Here is a 17,685-nt window from a genome sequence, read left to right as displayed (position 1 = left end):
ACTTCTAACTAGAAATTTCAATTGTTGCAACAATGAAACCCATTCTGGTATGACGAGAAAACAACCTTCAGAATTAGAAAAAAGAAGTTGTGATTGAATTGTAAAAGGGTCTAGTTTACGATCTACTCATGTCAATGAAATTCAAAAGTTGTCTAAGAGTAAAAAAGTCGTCACATATTTCTCGAGAGGTAATTTATACTTTTTCTTATATTTAAAGATTTAATTATTTTCTCTATAATTATTTGATAATGTAATACAATTTCTAATTACTTTTTATTAAATACATTTTACTTTTATTTCATAAAATAATAATTTTTAAATAAATTAATTATTTTTCTATTCTACTTTTTTTTCTTTTATGATATTCTATTATTTAGTCATTTAATAAAAGTAAAATTTTCAAATATATTTCAATTTAATTTTGTATAATATTATTATTTAAATAAAATAATAATTTTATCTTAAAAAATATCAATTATGAAACGTATTTATATTAAATTATAATATAAATATTTTTATTATTAAATATTCTTCTTATTACACTACTAAAAAAAATGTCCTGCTCATTTTGTTTTGAAATATTTTAAGAAACACATACAAATTTTTTTATGAAAATAATTTGTAAGAAATAATTCAGCTACCAATTTTTTTTAAAATATTTTTTATAAAATATTTTTCATAAAAAAATTTGTAAAAAATATTTACAAATTTTATAATTTTGTAAGAAATAATTATCCACGAAAAAATTATTTGTCAATTAAAATTCTTAAAAATATAGTAAAAAAAATTTTTTCTTGCAAAATTTTATAATAAATTGGAAAGAAAAATTTCCTGAAGTATGAAAATTTTAATAGTATTTTAGCATGTAAAATATAAATTTGAATTATCTACTATATAATTACAGAAATCTTACATACATTAGTGAAAACACATATGCATGTATGTTCACTAATGAAATAATAATGAAATTATAATTATAAAAATAAATATAAATAACTTTTACAATTTAATTTTAGATAATTTTTATTTATTTAGTAAATCATTTTTATTCATTTAATTTAAAAAATTGGTTAAATTTAAAAGGTCGGCTAAGTTTAAAAATAAAACAGTAACTTGAAGGGTAAAAAGGTAAAAGAAAAGTAATAAGTGCACACCAAAATAGAAGATCTCTTTAATATATACATATATAAGAAATGAAAATATTAGAAAAATTATTTTTCTACCCATAACTAACCTTATAATTTCCAAATATTAATGGTGGGAGAAGTTGAACTTATAACTCCTACTCTTCTCTTTTATATTTTTTATCACTAAATCAACTTTATAATTTTATATATATTATTTATTAATTATTATAATATAAGAAAATATGAAAATTTAGTAAGAAAGTTATCTAGCCCATAATTATTTTGTTGACAATTTTCCTTATCGTTAAATTTGTTATAGTCATTTACTTTGTTAGTTTCTTTCAATTTTTTTTTCATATAATCATATGTCAGAAATAATATATAACATAAAAAATAAAACAATAATATTTTGATAATATTTTAATTGTTTTTTTTTATATTTGAGATGATATTTTTTTTAAGTAATTTTAAAATATAAAAAAATAAAAGTAAAAAAATAAGAAACTATTTAAAAAATATTATATTAAGTAAAATTTATCAAAATTTAATAATTAAAGAATTATTTTCCTAGAAAATAATATATCAGAGAAGTTATTATCTTATGTTTAATTTGTTGACTATGTGCAATTATTAACATTTTAATCCTTCGATATCTTTCTTTCTTTTTATTACCATATGTCTCTTAAGAGATAATTTAGATTTTTACTGTGATTCATATTAAAATTTAATTGAAATTAATAAATGAGATTTTTGTTAAAATAAAATTTAAATCTAATTAAAACTCTTGTGACCAGAGATAATTTAGATTTTTACTATGATTCATATTAAAATTCAATTAAAACTAATAAATGAGATTTTAATTAAAATAAAATTTAAATATAATTAAAACTCTTGCGATTAAAATTATAAGAAATTTATTATTAAATTTGATAAAATATGAACAGGAAATTAATTTTTAATAATTTAACTTTTTATTGTAAAATATAAAATTTATTATTTATTTCAGGATTTACAATTTACCTTCTATAAGAAGACATTCACCAAGTTCACAATAACCATTAACCACTGTCTTTACAGCATTCTTCTAGATTCTTCCAGTGTTTCCTTTTCCCACCAAAAAATCATGAACGACTCACAAGACTCCGTCCCCCAAGACGTTTTCAACATGCCGTCGTCGCCGTCGTCGGACATCACTGACGACGATGACCCTAATGCTGTTAATGACGCTGCAGATGTTGATGCTGATTTATCTGAGGGATCGGAGTTTTCCGATGTTGACGCTGTTATATCTGAGGGATCGGAGGTTGTTGATTCAGGTGACGCTGTTGTATCCGAGGGATCGGAGGTTGTTGATTCGGGTGGGGAGTTGGAGTTAGGGTTTCAGTTACTTAAGTGCTTGCAGGAAATGGGCGTCTTTAAATGCTTAGAGGTAACACTGAGGGATGTTTTGAGCGAGTTCCGTGATAGCCGGTTTACTCTTCGTGATAGGATTGTGTCTCATTTGGGGAAGCTACTGGCGAAAAAATCAAAACTTTCGGAGGTTGATCTGGGTATGGATTCTTCAGAGGGTTCTGTGGAAGTTCAATCGCAGAAAGGGGAAGATGGTATGGGGAATTGCAAGGGAAATCTGGCTTCTGAAGCAGATAAAGCTTCAGACTGTTCTGACGAAGTTTTAGAGACTGTCGTTGGGAACCTTAGTTTGAGTGAGTCCGAGGTAAAGAAATTGATTGATGATGTCTTGATTCATGGTTTCTTAAAATTGATTGAGATTTGTAATGAAGAGGAAAAAAATTATGATTGGTTGGAGGTGGCCGAAGCTTTTGGAATTACTTTTCCTCGCCCAAGGTGGTGGCCGGAAGGCTATGACGGAAGGCTTTGACGAATGAGGAAAACTGTGAAACCATAATCTTTGAACTTCTAGTTATTTCAAAGGTTTTTTCATTCTCGTTTTTTGCACTTGTTAGTGGATGATAGAATGGTAGGGGTTCTAATTTCTCTATGTTTGGGAATGTTTTGTAGTGTCGGTTTGTCTTTTGTAATTGTGGTCCAAACCTTGAATCAGGATCATCAAACTCTTATCTACATGTCTTTATTTTGTGCTTCTTTTACCTAGTTTATTTTGGTTTGTTGCCTTCGCTCTTTCTAACCAAAAGATCTTAATTAGCAAATTTATTTTAGACAATTGATAATTAGACCCTTTATATGATTATTACGAATATTGTCCATACTTATGTTTAATTGTATATTTCAGAATACTAAATAAATTGAAACTTTTCTTGTAAATGATCTTTATAGGTAATTCACGAAAAGTTTAGATGTTTTATTATGAAGTACGATATGTAAATGTATCAGAGTCATCGGGGGTGAGAGAAAAACATGAATCGGCTAAGAGAGAAAAAAAACTTGAACCGACTAAGAGACTCGTCGATTTCTGGTAAGAGTCATCAGGGGTGAGAAAAAAACATGAACCGACGAGACTCATCGATATCTGAGCCGTCAGTATTCAAATTTTATTTATGAAATTTAACTTTAGCTACTGCACACGCAGACAATTCCAGGCCTATTTCACATGCACAAAACCCCATGCTGCACACATTTTCTCAGAAAAGATTTCGTCCATCTTCACACGCAAAATCTTCAGGCATTTAAAACATTAACTTTTTCTTTTCTTCTTCCATATATAAACGTAATTAGTAATTGCAATATATTAAAATATATTAATCGCAAAAAAATATTTTAATCGCTTCATAAAAGTTATTTTGTAAGATATTCATGAAAAAAATGATATTGATTTGATGTGTGTGTTCAAACAGTAGATAGGAAAGGTATTTTAAATTATATTAAAAAGATTTCGGTACATTAATTATAGTAATTAAACTTAAATGCTTATTAACTTATATGAAATCTCTCTATCTAACAAACTTTTTCATTCATGATTTTCTTTTTCTTTAGAGTTGTGTAACTCAAAACAATACAGTAAGAAGAAAAAAAACATAATCAATCTAACATAACATTATTTCTTCCTTCCTATCAAATTTCAAATTTTGAATAAAAAAATACCAACATTTGACATTGAATAAATTGCCCATAATAAGCTTAAAAATCAGCCACATATGTCCATTTGTACATACTTTCCCTTCCTTCCTCTATTCTTTCAGGTAGAATATAAAAAGAATAAAGTATTGAAACCAAGATTGAAAATAAGTTGACCTTAAACAATGAATAACGAATGCATTACTGGATGGTACGAAGGTGAACCCTAGTTTCATAAAAATGGAAAAAAAGAGATTCTGACAACACAAATACATTAACAGAGATTAACAGCTAGAAATGTAAAAATGGAGCGTAATTGTGAAGAAAATGATAAAATGTTTGAACGGATATTGAGAGCAAAAGCTCCATTGATAAGCATTACAGAGCAGGTTTTATGCATTTTGTATAGGGGAAACAGAGAAGGTGTTCAGGTTGTAGAGCATAAGGGAAAAATGGTTGTTCCGAGATAAAAGACTCAAGACTTATCAATGTCACACGTAAGTAAATGGATAAGGCAAACCATATTTTGCACTGTCAAATAGCCACATTCTGTAATTTTGGTGCCACGTTTTATTTTTTTTTAAGTGTTGATTTTAAATTTAGAGTAAGTAGTGATCACATTAGTTATATAATTTTTGTTAACATATATTAGATTAACGGACTCAATTAATGTATTATATATTAATCATTAGCTCATTTGAGTAATATATTGATTTTTGTGAAAGTTATTATTTAATATAGATATGGATGTGACTTCTATTATTAATTTATCCTGTGTATTAGAATATGCTAAAAAGTAATTTATTTTTTACTGGTTATTTTGTTAACGGTTAGCATTCGTTTTAAGTCTAAAAATATGATATTCTATTTTATGATAAAGAAAATAAGAAAAAAATACATTTGTTAAATTTATAAATATTATATATTCGTTAAGTTTCTCAACTTTAATGTTAGAATAAAATAACGAGAGATAACAACACTAATAGTTTCATTATTATTACCAACACCACTAAATAATATATAATAACAATAATAATATTGTATTATTAATAATAAGAATAGTACCAATATTAATAATAATAAAAAAAAATTTCCATTAATTCTCATCATTATATTGGACAACTAATCTGCATGAAGTCACGACAACATTAAACAATGCTAATAAATTTGACCTTTTAAAAATAATGTACAACAAGAATGTTACTATTTAGCTTCCAAAAATGATGTAAACCAACGCAGAGTTCATTCTATACATTTTAAGTGTATTTATTAAAAAAAAAATAAGTGTACTTGATTTTGTTGTCGACTTGGCCGATGCATCACTTGAAAAATTAAAGTGTCGGATGACCGACACATTGTCCTTCAATTGGTGGCGTCGGATAACCCACGCATACATCACTTAATTAAAAGAAAAATAGTATTATTAGATTATCTTTCACACGTTTCCCCTTTTCTCAATTTCATATTGGCTCCATTTTTTTGTGCAATAAACCTTTTGCGCCCTTTTTCTCCAACAGCGAATGCTCCCATTTCTGAATGTTTTGCACCTCATTTTTGCTGCGAGTGCAAGTTCAAGGGTTTGGAATATGTTAAGCGAAATCAGGGGTTTATGTGACCTTTTCTGCCACGAGTGCGAGATAAGCTTCAATGGCGACGAGTAAGTGAGCAAGTGAGAAAGCAATTTGTTCTCCCTTTCTCTACAAAGAGATTCAAAGGTATAAGTAAGCCTTCAGTGAGCCACATTTCCTTCCCCTTTCTCCGCGATTGCAAACAACGACTATGAATAACTTTGTGAGTTTGATTCTGCATTTACCGTCATGACTTCTTCAAGTCACTATGCACTCTTCCACGACCTATCACGCACCACATTGGCCTAACAACATCGCCTTCACGCTCACCTTCAAAGCCCCTTCCAACACTCGCGCTTCTCCGTTCCAGCCACCTCATGAGCCAACAAGGGGAGCAAATAGGTTTCAATTCCTAGTAACTCCTTATCCCTCTCTTTCTTAGTTTTGGGTTTTTCCTATTAGGGATTCATTGCTTTGTGTTTTGGGATGCTTAAATCTGTTTTGAGTATTTGTTATCTACCTCTGGGAGGCTTTGTTTATGTGTTTAAGACATGCTTTTCAATTACAACTCTTTCTTTTGAACACAGAGTGAAGGCTGTATTGTCTGGTGAAGATTCAACAACTGGTTTTCGAATTTGGTGTTGGTCATTAAGCATTTTAAGTGGAGGTAAAGAACTTTTGGAGAACTGAAATATTGAACTTGAGGTGCGTAATTGAGTTAGGTTTTGAATAGCGTTTTAAATGTATATTATTTGACTTTTGATGTCGTTTTTCACCTTGAATTAAATGGCTCTACGATTGGAATTACTGAGTGTTGAGGCTGAAAAAAGGACTTTGGAGTGGAGGTTACATTTGAGTTGGCAGCTACACTGGCAAGGTCAGTTTTCTCTTTGGATAATAATTAACTTATTTATTCATGAATGGTTGTTTTGGATTGAGGACGAAATTATTGAACGAAAAACCTATAGGAGAATTAACTTTTTGTTTACTGATATGGAAACTTGTAAAAGGTCTAAGATTGTGTGTTTGCTGCTATTCTCTGAGACATTTGACACTTATGCACATTTGGTCGCAATTTAGATGCTGTATTTGGGTTTTGGGTTTTCAGCCACAACATTTTCCCTTGCAACAAACTCAATTACTTAACTGTTGCAGATGGATGGAGCTGGTTTTCAATGGTAGATAGTTAGTGTTTCCAACTATTACATGTTTGAATCTGAAGATGAAAAATATACATACTTTAATAGTAGGGTATGGACGAAATTGAGATTTTCGCATACAGTCAAAGAGAGTTATGCATTATTGTAGACCCTATTCACTTTTGGCAAATTAGTACAACACCTATTTTTATTTATAATCTTGTCGGTTAGTTTCATTCAAAAGGTCAAATTGGTTTAGAGCGGTATCATCCTAACCCAAAACTTTAAGTATGATTTGCCAATTACACGTTGTTTAATGTATATTAATTGATTGTTCTTTAAGATATTCTCCTTTTGTGCTCTCCTAAGTACACCTACATGCTAAAAATTCAGAACATTTTTAATATATAGAAATAATGGTGTTTTAAAGAGAATGCTTTTACTTAAAGTTAATGAGTAGTTGATTTTTAAATTGTTCCTGCAGAAACAATAACAGGTTACTACGAGACTCAAATCTTATCTTACCTCAATCTTGAAATCCCCTACATGGATACTCTTCGGCTTTATTTGAGATGTCTTCACATACTGAAGGCTTGGTGGAACATTTTGGAGGTTACCTGTAGAAAAGACTTCAACGATCAAGTCAGTAAAAGCTCTTAAAGTCAAATCTCAATCTTTAGCACTAATGAATTGCGTACCTTTAATTATTGGGATCCACCTATATTTATAGAACATTAATCATATTTTCCTTTGCTTATGGGCTAGGTCCTTAATTGGCTCGTATGGGCCTGGTTAAAGCCCAAGCTTCAGGTTTGGCATTTGACTCTGAGGGCTCAACTATTTTACCTAAGTTAGGGTAGACGACCTTTACTGCTAAGGAGGGATTGTTTGGTTTATATAACTTGGCCATCATGTAAGCATTGTCTCTTCATATAGTCAACTGTCTAAGCTCTATGTTATAGTGATATAAGTTAGTGGTTAGGTCCGAGCGTCTTGCCTTAGCTGCATAGCTTGGATACTAGTTCATGTCGGTCTTATTCGACCAATATGGTACATAAATAATAATGAATAACAAAACAAAAAACTAAAAGTCTTAAAAAATATAAGAAAAACTTTTGTTTCGGCCAAAAGTAATTAGTTTGTTAGGCCTTAATTTGTGCAATTAGAAAACGGAATATATTCATTAAACTCGTCTCACATCTTATAATAATTCACCATAGTCATTTAGCTACGTCAATGTATTTGTAATTAAAATATGGTATATGACAAAACTTAAATTTCTAAGAGAAGAATATTTACTTTCCTGGCTTCATCACATGGCAATGGCAAGGGAAAGTAGCCAGAATGAAGAAGAAAATGGCCCAATTGGGATGGGAAACTATTCACAATCCAATAATAAGAAGGATATTGAGAAAAAAGAGACACCATTTTTTCCTACAACGAGAAATGGCATAGTTGAAATTGTGTCTGAAATTATTTCAAAATCCAAATTTCGCTTGTGAAACTAACTCGCAAGAGGGAATGTATTGTTGGTGGTAGTGAGAAATAGAAACCCTTTGTACTTAAAATTTTGAAAATGGAGATTGAGGTCAGAAGTTTGGAATACTTTATCCATGGCAGTAGATAAGGATGGGAAGACCATGTTACACCTAGCAGCAGAGGGTCTGGCATAGGATATGCTTCCTTACCATAACTAATATAGGCTAACTAGGAAAACATGGAATGAAATGCTAGCGGGACTGTAGTGCCAATATTGGCACTTTTTATCTTACTATAATTTGATCTTAGAATCCATTTTTGTGTGACTTTAATTTGATCTCATTAAAGTCACAATGTACTTAATTTTATGTTTGGAATTTCAGTTGTAAATTAATGAAATCATATGCTGGATTTCTAGATTGATTAGATTGCTTGAAATCTGTCTAGATGGATATTGGATGTAGGTTCAGGAATTGGATGCATAATCTGGGATGTGCTTAGAAACAAATTGGTTATTTCAAATTACGCAGCCATTTGCGTAAGCTTAGCCGATGCTAGGTCGACACTAATTATTAAAATTCTAATTGTTTGCGTCAGTCAGACCTACAAAAAGAACTTTTTTTAGATCTCCATTTCAGTTATTCGTGGGCTTGGCCCATGCATAGAGAAGAAGAATAAAATTATTATTATATTTCTTATTCATTTTCATGGATTTAGCCGACGATAAGAAGGCAGCAACTGTGCATCCTCATTTAGTCGACGCAAATGAACTTTGCATCTAGGTAATGGGCGTGGATCACGTTGTCGTCGCTGGACCAACACGATCATCATATTATCGATGACTTTTCACTTGTTGCGTAGGTTTTTGACCGATGAAAAAATCATATATTCTTGTAGTGATGCATGAAAGGTAACGAAAATAAAGTGTGAAAGCTTTCTTTCCAAGTTGTTAGCACTTGTATATGGTCCATTTTCATGGACAACAACATTATGTTTTCTGTTAATATTTTATAAGATATTTTTTTTGAATTTCTATATGATATATGGGAAGGAAACCATGAATAATGTGAATATGAAAGTAATAATATCATTTGTAAATTATAATAAAAACATTATATTTCAACTTCAAAGCAAAAACGGTCATTAATCTCATTATTGAGACATTGGTTTGTTATTCTCGTTATCTTTCACTACTTTGTCATTTTCAATGAAAATGTGAAATTGTTAATTTGATGGTAAAAGATTTAGAAATAAGTTAGTTTTAACATAATATTAGGGTTTACCTGGTGTGTTATTTATCATCTTTTCCACCTTTCATGAAAGAATGAACCTTATTTTTTTACATGCATTTTTTGATAGATTTTCATCCATATTTGAGTGGAGATAAACTTGAGAACTCTACAAAAGAACAATATGAGCTTGGAAGATGTTTGAATATACAAATGGAAGAAAACTAATTTGTTTTAGAAAGTGTAAAAGTATAGATTCGTCAAATTGTACAACACGATTTTTTAAATAGTTTTTATGAATTTTTTTATCAGTAGAGAATGAACATAAAACATGGCAACATACTAAGTAACAGGCTCTACAAATATGTGTGTGGTCAGAAGTAAAAGCATGCCAAAAATACATCAAGAATATTGACTATTGTGAGGGCTAACCTAAAAATATGATATATTTATTTGATATAAAAGAAAATAAAAGCATGCAAAAAATAAATTAAGAATATTAACTATTGTGAGGTCTGACCTAAAAATATGATATATTTATTTGATACAAAAGAAAATAAAAATAAAAAACTTATAAATGATATCATTTCTTTTTTATTCATTATTATTTTATTAATGTTACTAATTGTAGTAGTTACAAAATTAATATATTATTAGAAACATAAATATTTCAATCAATTAATTTTTATAATTTTTATTTAGGAGAGATGGAAAGTTGAAAAATGGAATACGAGAATGAAAAAGGATGAAAATTGAAATATGAGAGAATACACATTTTTTCAATGATTTACTGTAGTATGAATACAATTTTCATATAGTATAACATTTAAAAAAATTTACTCAGTTTATATTAATTGTTATATAATTTTAAAAATAATAAAACTTGTATGCTTTTTTTTATTGTTGTAAAACTCATAATTAGGATATTTTGTACTTTTAAATCTAATGATTTCAATTATTTTTCATTAATATATTATTAATGTTAGTAATTGTAGTAGTTACAAAATTATTATATCATTAGAAACATAAATATTTTAATCAATTAATTATTTCCATTTTCAATTTTTTTTAAGGAAGGTAGAAAGTTGGAAAATTGAATATGAGAATGGATAAAAGGTTAGAATATGAATGGATAAAAGGTTAGAATATGAGAATATACATTACTATGTGAAAAGAAATCACACAAAAATTGACGTTACATACGCTTTTTAGTGTTGTAAAACTTTTGAAACTATAAAGTATATTGAGATATTTTTGTATTTTTTAACTTTTTAAAGATTTCAGTTCTTTTTCATCATTATTATTATATTAACAATGTTATTAATTATAGTAGTTACAGAATGAATATATTATTAGAAACATAAATATTTGAATTAATTAATTGTTTCTATTTTAACAACTAAGGAGCATTGAATTACTTTTGATAATCTAATATAAATGTTTAATTCGTTATTATATGATATGGTTAATTTTTTATAGTTAATTTTATTTTAAATTTAAAAGTTAATTTTTTTGGTCTTTATTAGTAGTGCTTATTTAATATAGTACCCATAATCATTTATCTATTTATTTATGAATAAATGATATTTATAAATTTTCACTTTTGATCTAATTTATTTTGGGTTAAAAGTCTGATTTTTAGAGTGTAACCTAGTCAGTTGAAATTCAATGGAAAATCAAATTATGAATTTTGTGTAAAAAAATATATGCCCTGCAAAATATGAAATGTATGCGACAAATATGACGAAAAAACCAATGAAGTTTGGACTTTCAATCCTCTTTCCTGTAGAATTGTTGTTATTAACATCAGTCACCACATTAGAATTTGAATGATAGTCTTCTGATAAAAAGAATAATAAATAGTACCTGAATGACTGTTGATCCTAAGGTGGGTGTTTTGATCCTTCTCATTCTACCATTTTTACAATGTCTTGGATCCACAGTAGAATCTTAGTTTATGGCTTTTGAATGATGAAGAACACAATCAAATGTTGTGCAAAACATAAAAATACACTTTCAAGTAGTTTTGGCAATATTAGTAGTTGACATTGGAAACTAATTATGATTTTTTTTATATAAAAAATTTCCTACAATGGTAATCTGGCTTATTACAACAAAATCCATACAAATGTTTTCGAAATAGGAAGCCACACTTTACTTTTAGTTTACAGTAATAATAAGTTCAAATTTTTTATCCATTGAATATATATATATATATATATATATATATATATAATATTTATAGATATTAGTATTATTATTGTTAATATTTTTTTTTGTGCATATAGAATTGTTTTGATTGCTGAAAAATCATTGTATTGTAAAGTACATAGTAATAAAACTAAATTTATTCACCAAATAGGTTCATAATGACTTGTATTTGATTTCATCAAAAGCAAAGCCGCAAAATGTTTTACTCTACTAATTTTATAAATATTTATTTTAACACGATATATAGAAAATGTTTTACTCTACTAATTTTATAAATATTTATTTTAACACGATATATAGAAAATGTTTTACTCTACTAATTTTATTTATGTATTTCTTTTCATTTTATTTCTATTATTTTAGATTCACTTATAAACAATCAAATTTATTTATGTATTGTTGTTTATTTTATTTCTATTATTTTTTCTTAGATTTCATACAAAGGCATAAAAAAAACCCGATTGTATTTTGAAAGTTCAAATTCTAATTTTTAATTTCTAATTTCTAATTATAAACAATCTAATTATTATGAAAGATCAAATTAAAAAAAATAAAAGTCAAATGTTCTATATTACCTATAGAAATTCAATTAATGTTTTAATGTATCATTTCCATTAAAGTGTTTTTATTAGAATTGAAATTTAAAATAAAATATGTATACATATTTTTACATTACATATTATATTATAAACAATGTAATTGTTTGTATCGAAGATTCGATTATAATTCTAATTTCAAATTTGTAATTTTTAATTTTTAATTATAAACAATCTAATTATTTATATGAAGTATAAGATGAAATAATTTTTTTAAAAGTCACATTTTCTATATTAGCTACACAAATTCCATTAATAATTTCAACGAAATTTTTATTTTGACACACAATTTTTACTCCCTTTTGACATTATCAATGAGTCACTCATTTTTTTAATTTCAAAATGTGATTTTTTTTTTTAATTTTCTCAACAACGACTACACATGTGGCAAAAGAGGTTGAAAGAGTGAAAATTGGTTTTCTTTGATAGAGAGAACGAGAACTTTCCTTTAGTGCTAAATCACTTCCTTACGTCTTGGTTTCCTTTGTCAGAGAGAACGAGAACCTTCAGTGAAAGTAGTGACGAAGCCTGAGTTCACTATTTTTGAAGCCTCAGTTCGTTGTTTTCTTCGTTCCACTGTTGAAATCGCCCACGATTCGTGTTCTGTTCGTTCACATTGTGCATTGTCGACGACATTCGGTGGTTGTTCGGTGTGTTAGTTCAGTGATTGAAGCATAGGTCAACGATTGAAGCATAAGTTATTCGTTTTTTGCCTTTTTCTTGGTTGATAATTATTAGGGCATTCGTGGGTGGTTCTTTTGGTTGTTGGGCAACGATTTGATGTTTGTGCTTCTATTGTGGGGTTCAATGCTTGGTTCTTTGTGGGTTGTTGTTGACATGTGGTATGGGTACATTGTTATTGATTCTTGTTTGTTTTTTTTGTAGTTCATAGGATTTGTACAAGTGATGGCTAAGAAGAGTGAACATTATGAAAATGTGATTTCAATGTGTTATTGATTCTCTATACCTAATATGGACCAAAAATATTTACATTGGGGTCCTTATGAACAAAAAAAAATTCATCGTAATCATATTTCACGATAAAAAGAATATGGCACCACCATTGATTGACATATGGGGAACCATGTGAAAATATGTGGAGAGTTTCCTTAGGGTTTTTGTACAATAAATGGACAATATTGTAATGAATAGACATCATGTTCTATCTACCCAATATGGGCCATCAAAATTGACATTGGACATCCCATGACCAGAAAAATAGTCAATTAGAGTCAATCTTAATAGAAAAGAAAATATTGTAATAGCACTAACTCATATATGGGGACTCCATCATCTTAAGAACAATTACGTCACAATCATATCTATAAAAACCAATATATACTAATACTTTAACATCAAAATCTCATAAAAAAAATTCATTCATGATGGAGCTTGGTGGATACATGAAACTCTAAGTGCAGCGGAAATGATGGAGGAAGCATGGAAGAGTGGAAGGCAAGTTTGTAGGCTCTTGCTTGCAATGGATAGGTGAAAGGATGAATGATTTAGAGGTGGTTCTAGCTTAGGAAGGGGGCTAGAGGTAAAGAGAGTAAGCTCTCTAAAAGATGACTCTCAAGTGGCAATAGTGAGGAGTGTTCTCAACTCAAAGTGTCTATTGCACAAAAATTCAAGAGTAAAAATGTACAAATGGTCTACTTTTGGCTTTTATATGTGAGCCTAAAAGCTAGACTAATTCTTGGCCCTTAGATCAAGCTTGGAGGAGAAGCTTTAATCATCACCCTTGGATGGTGGCTTGGAGAAGGAGGCATCTTCCTAGCCTTTGGATGAAAACTTGGAAAATAAGACACTCTCTTAACCCTTAGATGAAGGAGGCGCATGGGTAGAGTGTGGACTTGGCTCCATGGGATGCATGATCCATGAGGAAGTCATGGCCTAAGGGAGACTCTTAGTGGGTCGAGCCCATTTGTACATGTAATACCTATTTTTATGTCTTACACCATTATTGAAAGCAAAGCCCAAACATTGGCCCAATTTAAAATCTATTCTACTGGGCTTTGATGCACTTATTCAAGTCTTGTTGATTTCTTTGGACTATGAAAATAATGTGACAAGCCCATTAGATTTGTGTCCATCTATTGGGAGGCCCATTTGAATCTTCTTCATCATACTTCTTGTTATTGGGCCTTTTAATGGACTTGGGCTTGGGCTCGGGCTAGAAGGTGCAATTGGGCTTGGTGAGGTCACATCAATTCACCATATTGGAACAGATAAATGTAACGACTAACGCGTTTGGATAAATGTAACACCTTGCCGCCAAGCGTCAAGCTGTGCAGGAACCTCCCTGCTGCTCTTATCGCCTGACGCACACACCCGAGCCACCAGGTGCTATACCAGTAGCGAAATTCTACTAGTTTTTAGCACCCAAACTAATTGAACTTATAATATAATGTACACCCAAGCATCTAGATATACCCCCTTCGATCTCGGTGAAATTCTTAGTAGTCTGCCACTCTCCTATGATTCAATAACGCATACTTCAAAATTTCCAATTCCTCTATCTAAGGTCTCTAGTTTACTAAGTGCACTATTGTTGTATAAGAATTCAATCAAGCTTATGATAATGCCTACCAATCTAATATTTTACAATTCATACACCATAATTCTACTACCCTACAATAATATCAAAACTTGCCCTCAATATACTTTGTAAGACCCGTGGAATTTAATTAATTAATTAAATAATTAATTAATAAATGCGGGTAGCAAGAGCCTTTATGTCATTTAATTTTGACTTGTATGATATGGAAAAGTACTAGCTCAAATGATTGAAAGTACTTAATTATGTGAGAGGACTTGGGTTCAAGTCCTATGTATGTTATTTGTGTGTTAATTGATTTATTATTACTTTTTTTTGATAATATGTTTGAGCATGTTGAGTGATAATATAATCATAGAACTATATTAGTCATTATGAAACATGAATTGGTTGAATGATTGTGCATTGAGTTGGCATTGGCATGGTAGTGGGTTTGAACCTTGGGTAACCCAAACTAAACTATCTTTTTGCTAAAATTAGTTTTGGCATGAATGTGAAAAGGTATAGGAACCCTAGCTGGCCAAAGAGCAGCCAAGATTGGCTGTAAAACAGTCCATAACGAGCCATTGAATGGCAATTAACATCCCCATTAAGCCTCATTTTCGTTTTTGGATAATTAATAATCATTAAGACCTAATTAAAAGGCCAATTAGAGGTTAGAAAGAAGGGTTTTTTTTAGGCTACTATTGCATTGCACATTAGGGAGAGAAATTCAAAGAGAAACGTGAGGTTGAGTGCAATCTAGGAGATGAATTGGGTGAGAGAAGAGAAGCCATTTTTTGGATCAAAGAAGGAGACAATAACCTTCAAGTTTAGCAAGTTATTCTCGTTAGTTTGTATGTTTAAATTAATTGTATGATGAATAATCTGGTTATTGCATGAGTGCTTTGCTGTTCACGCTGATTTTCTGGGTTTCTGGAATTTTTCCAAAAACCGCCTGGCGGGTGATGAATCACTGTCAGGTGACACATCAACTTTGTGCTGGTTTTGGGTTCCTGAAGAGGAACTGCCTGGTGGTATGAGCCTGACTGCCAGGGGACGCGTGTATGCAACCCGGAATTTTGGGTTTTTGGTTGAACTACCTGGCGGTGATGAATTTCCGCTAGGCAACGTGGGCTATCTTGGGTCAATTTTAGATGTTTATGGGTTCTGACAGCGAGAACCTTTAACTAGTCAAATGAATGAGATTAATTGTGAAATTCAAAAGATGATAAGGGAAGATTGGAGGATTTAGCAAACTCTCGTTCTAGGGTTTGGAAACTTGAGAATTTGTGAGTTGGGAATAAATTGCGACTCGAATTGAACTGGAAATTATATGTTAATTGTCACTTGAGTATAGATAAGGGTACAAAGATGCGATTAATTTGGTCAATTCTGGGTGAAAGGGGTTTTTAGGGAGTCTTCGAAAGTGCTTAAATTCTGGAAAACTTCGCCAGAATTACAAGTATCGCTTGGCGGCACAAGGCTGGCCGCTAGGCGCCAGCGCAAGGGCAGTGGTATTGTGTGGCTGTGATGGCAAGCACGGGGTTGGGTTCTGTTACAGTATTAATTGGAACTAGAAGACTGGATTTGGTGATATCTGGGAGAAATTGATGATGGAGTGCTAGGGCATGAATTAAAGAGGTCGAATTAACTTAGAACTTGATGGTATTAGCTATTCTAGGACTTGCTTATATAAATTGTGACAGTATGAATTATGGAATTGGATCAGCTGTGTGCAAGGGGTCCAGAAACTTGACCTATTTTGTGATTGGGTTTGGATTAAAGTAAAGTGTTGGAAACCAATTAGATAGTAGTGAATGGGAATTTAAATTAAAGCTAATATTGGAATGAGAGTGAGTTGTGATCTATCTAGAAGGAGTTGACTTGGAATGAGTTGGGAATGGCTGTAACAAATAGAATCAAGGTTAAGGAATAAGCAATAAGAGTGCATTGTGGTATGGTAGGGGTGAATAAGGTTAACTTTAAGAAAGCCAATTTTGTAGACTTGGATGGTTGAACTTAGATGGAAGTAGGAAATTTGACAATAAGTTAGCCACTAGAAAAGCGATTCAACTAAATTGGTGAAAGACATTTTGGGTTTTGGTGCGTGGGTTGAGGAATCAAATCTGTGCAGGATTACAAAGAAACCAGTACTGTGCAGGTATTGATACAGTGCTTGGCGATGGTTTTAGACAGCCAGGCGATAGCGGCAGCGTCAGTGGGCTCTGAAACGAGTGCGTCTGGCGGTGAGGCTAGTTCCGTCAGGCGGTGTCTGTAGTGTTGGTGGTTCTGAGGCGCTACGTGCCTGGCGATACGCGTCCCTCGCCAGGCGGTCTGGAAGCGGGCAACGCTTGGCGCTACATGACCTGCGCCATGCAATTTTGCTGCAGCATGACTTATGTTTGCTGGCATTGTGTACGTGATCTACAAGGCTTTTATGACACCTTAAAGGTCGGCTTGTTGGTGTTCCTTAAGTGGTGGCTCAGAACGTATTCCTTGAGTTGTGGCTCGGAATGACATCCCTCAAGTTGTGGCTCGGGATGGTGGATGAACACGAGGAACTCTTGAGTTGAGCTCGGGTTGGCGAGTGTTACTGGTGTGAATGTGCTGGTTGTGGCCAGTACGGATGGGTCCAGATAGATTGCCCTCCTCAGTAATTAGCTGACGAGTTTGATAGTCTTGAGACGTTACGAACTATGTTCGTATTTGGGAACTCCACCTACGTTACGGTGTGTGATCCATAACATGGTTTCCCGCACGTGCT

Source organism: Vigna unguiculata, chromosome 3 (genome assembly GCF_004118075.2).
Source record: "Vigna unguiculata cultivar IT97K-499-35 chromosome 3, ASM411807v1, whole genome shotgun sequence".
In the NCBI taxonomy this organism is placed as follows: domain Eukaryota; kingdom Viridiplantae; phylum Streptophyta; class Magnoliopsida; order Fabales; family Fabaceae; genus Vigna; species Vigna unguiculata.
This window is presented reverse-complemented; position numbering follows the sequence as displayed.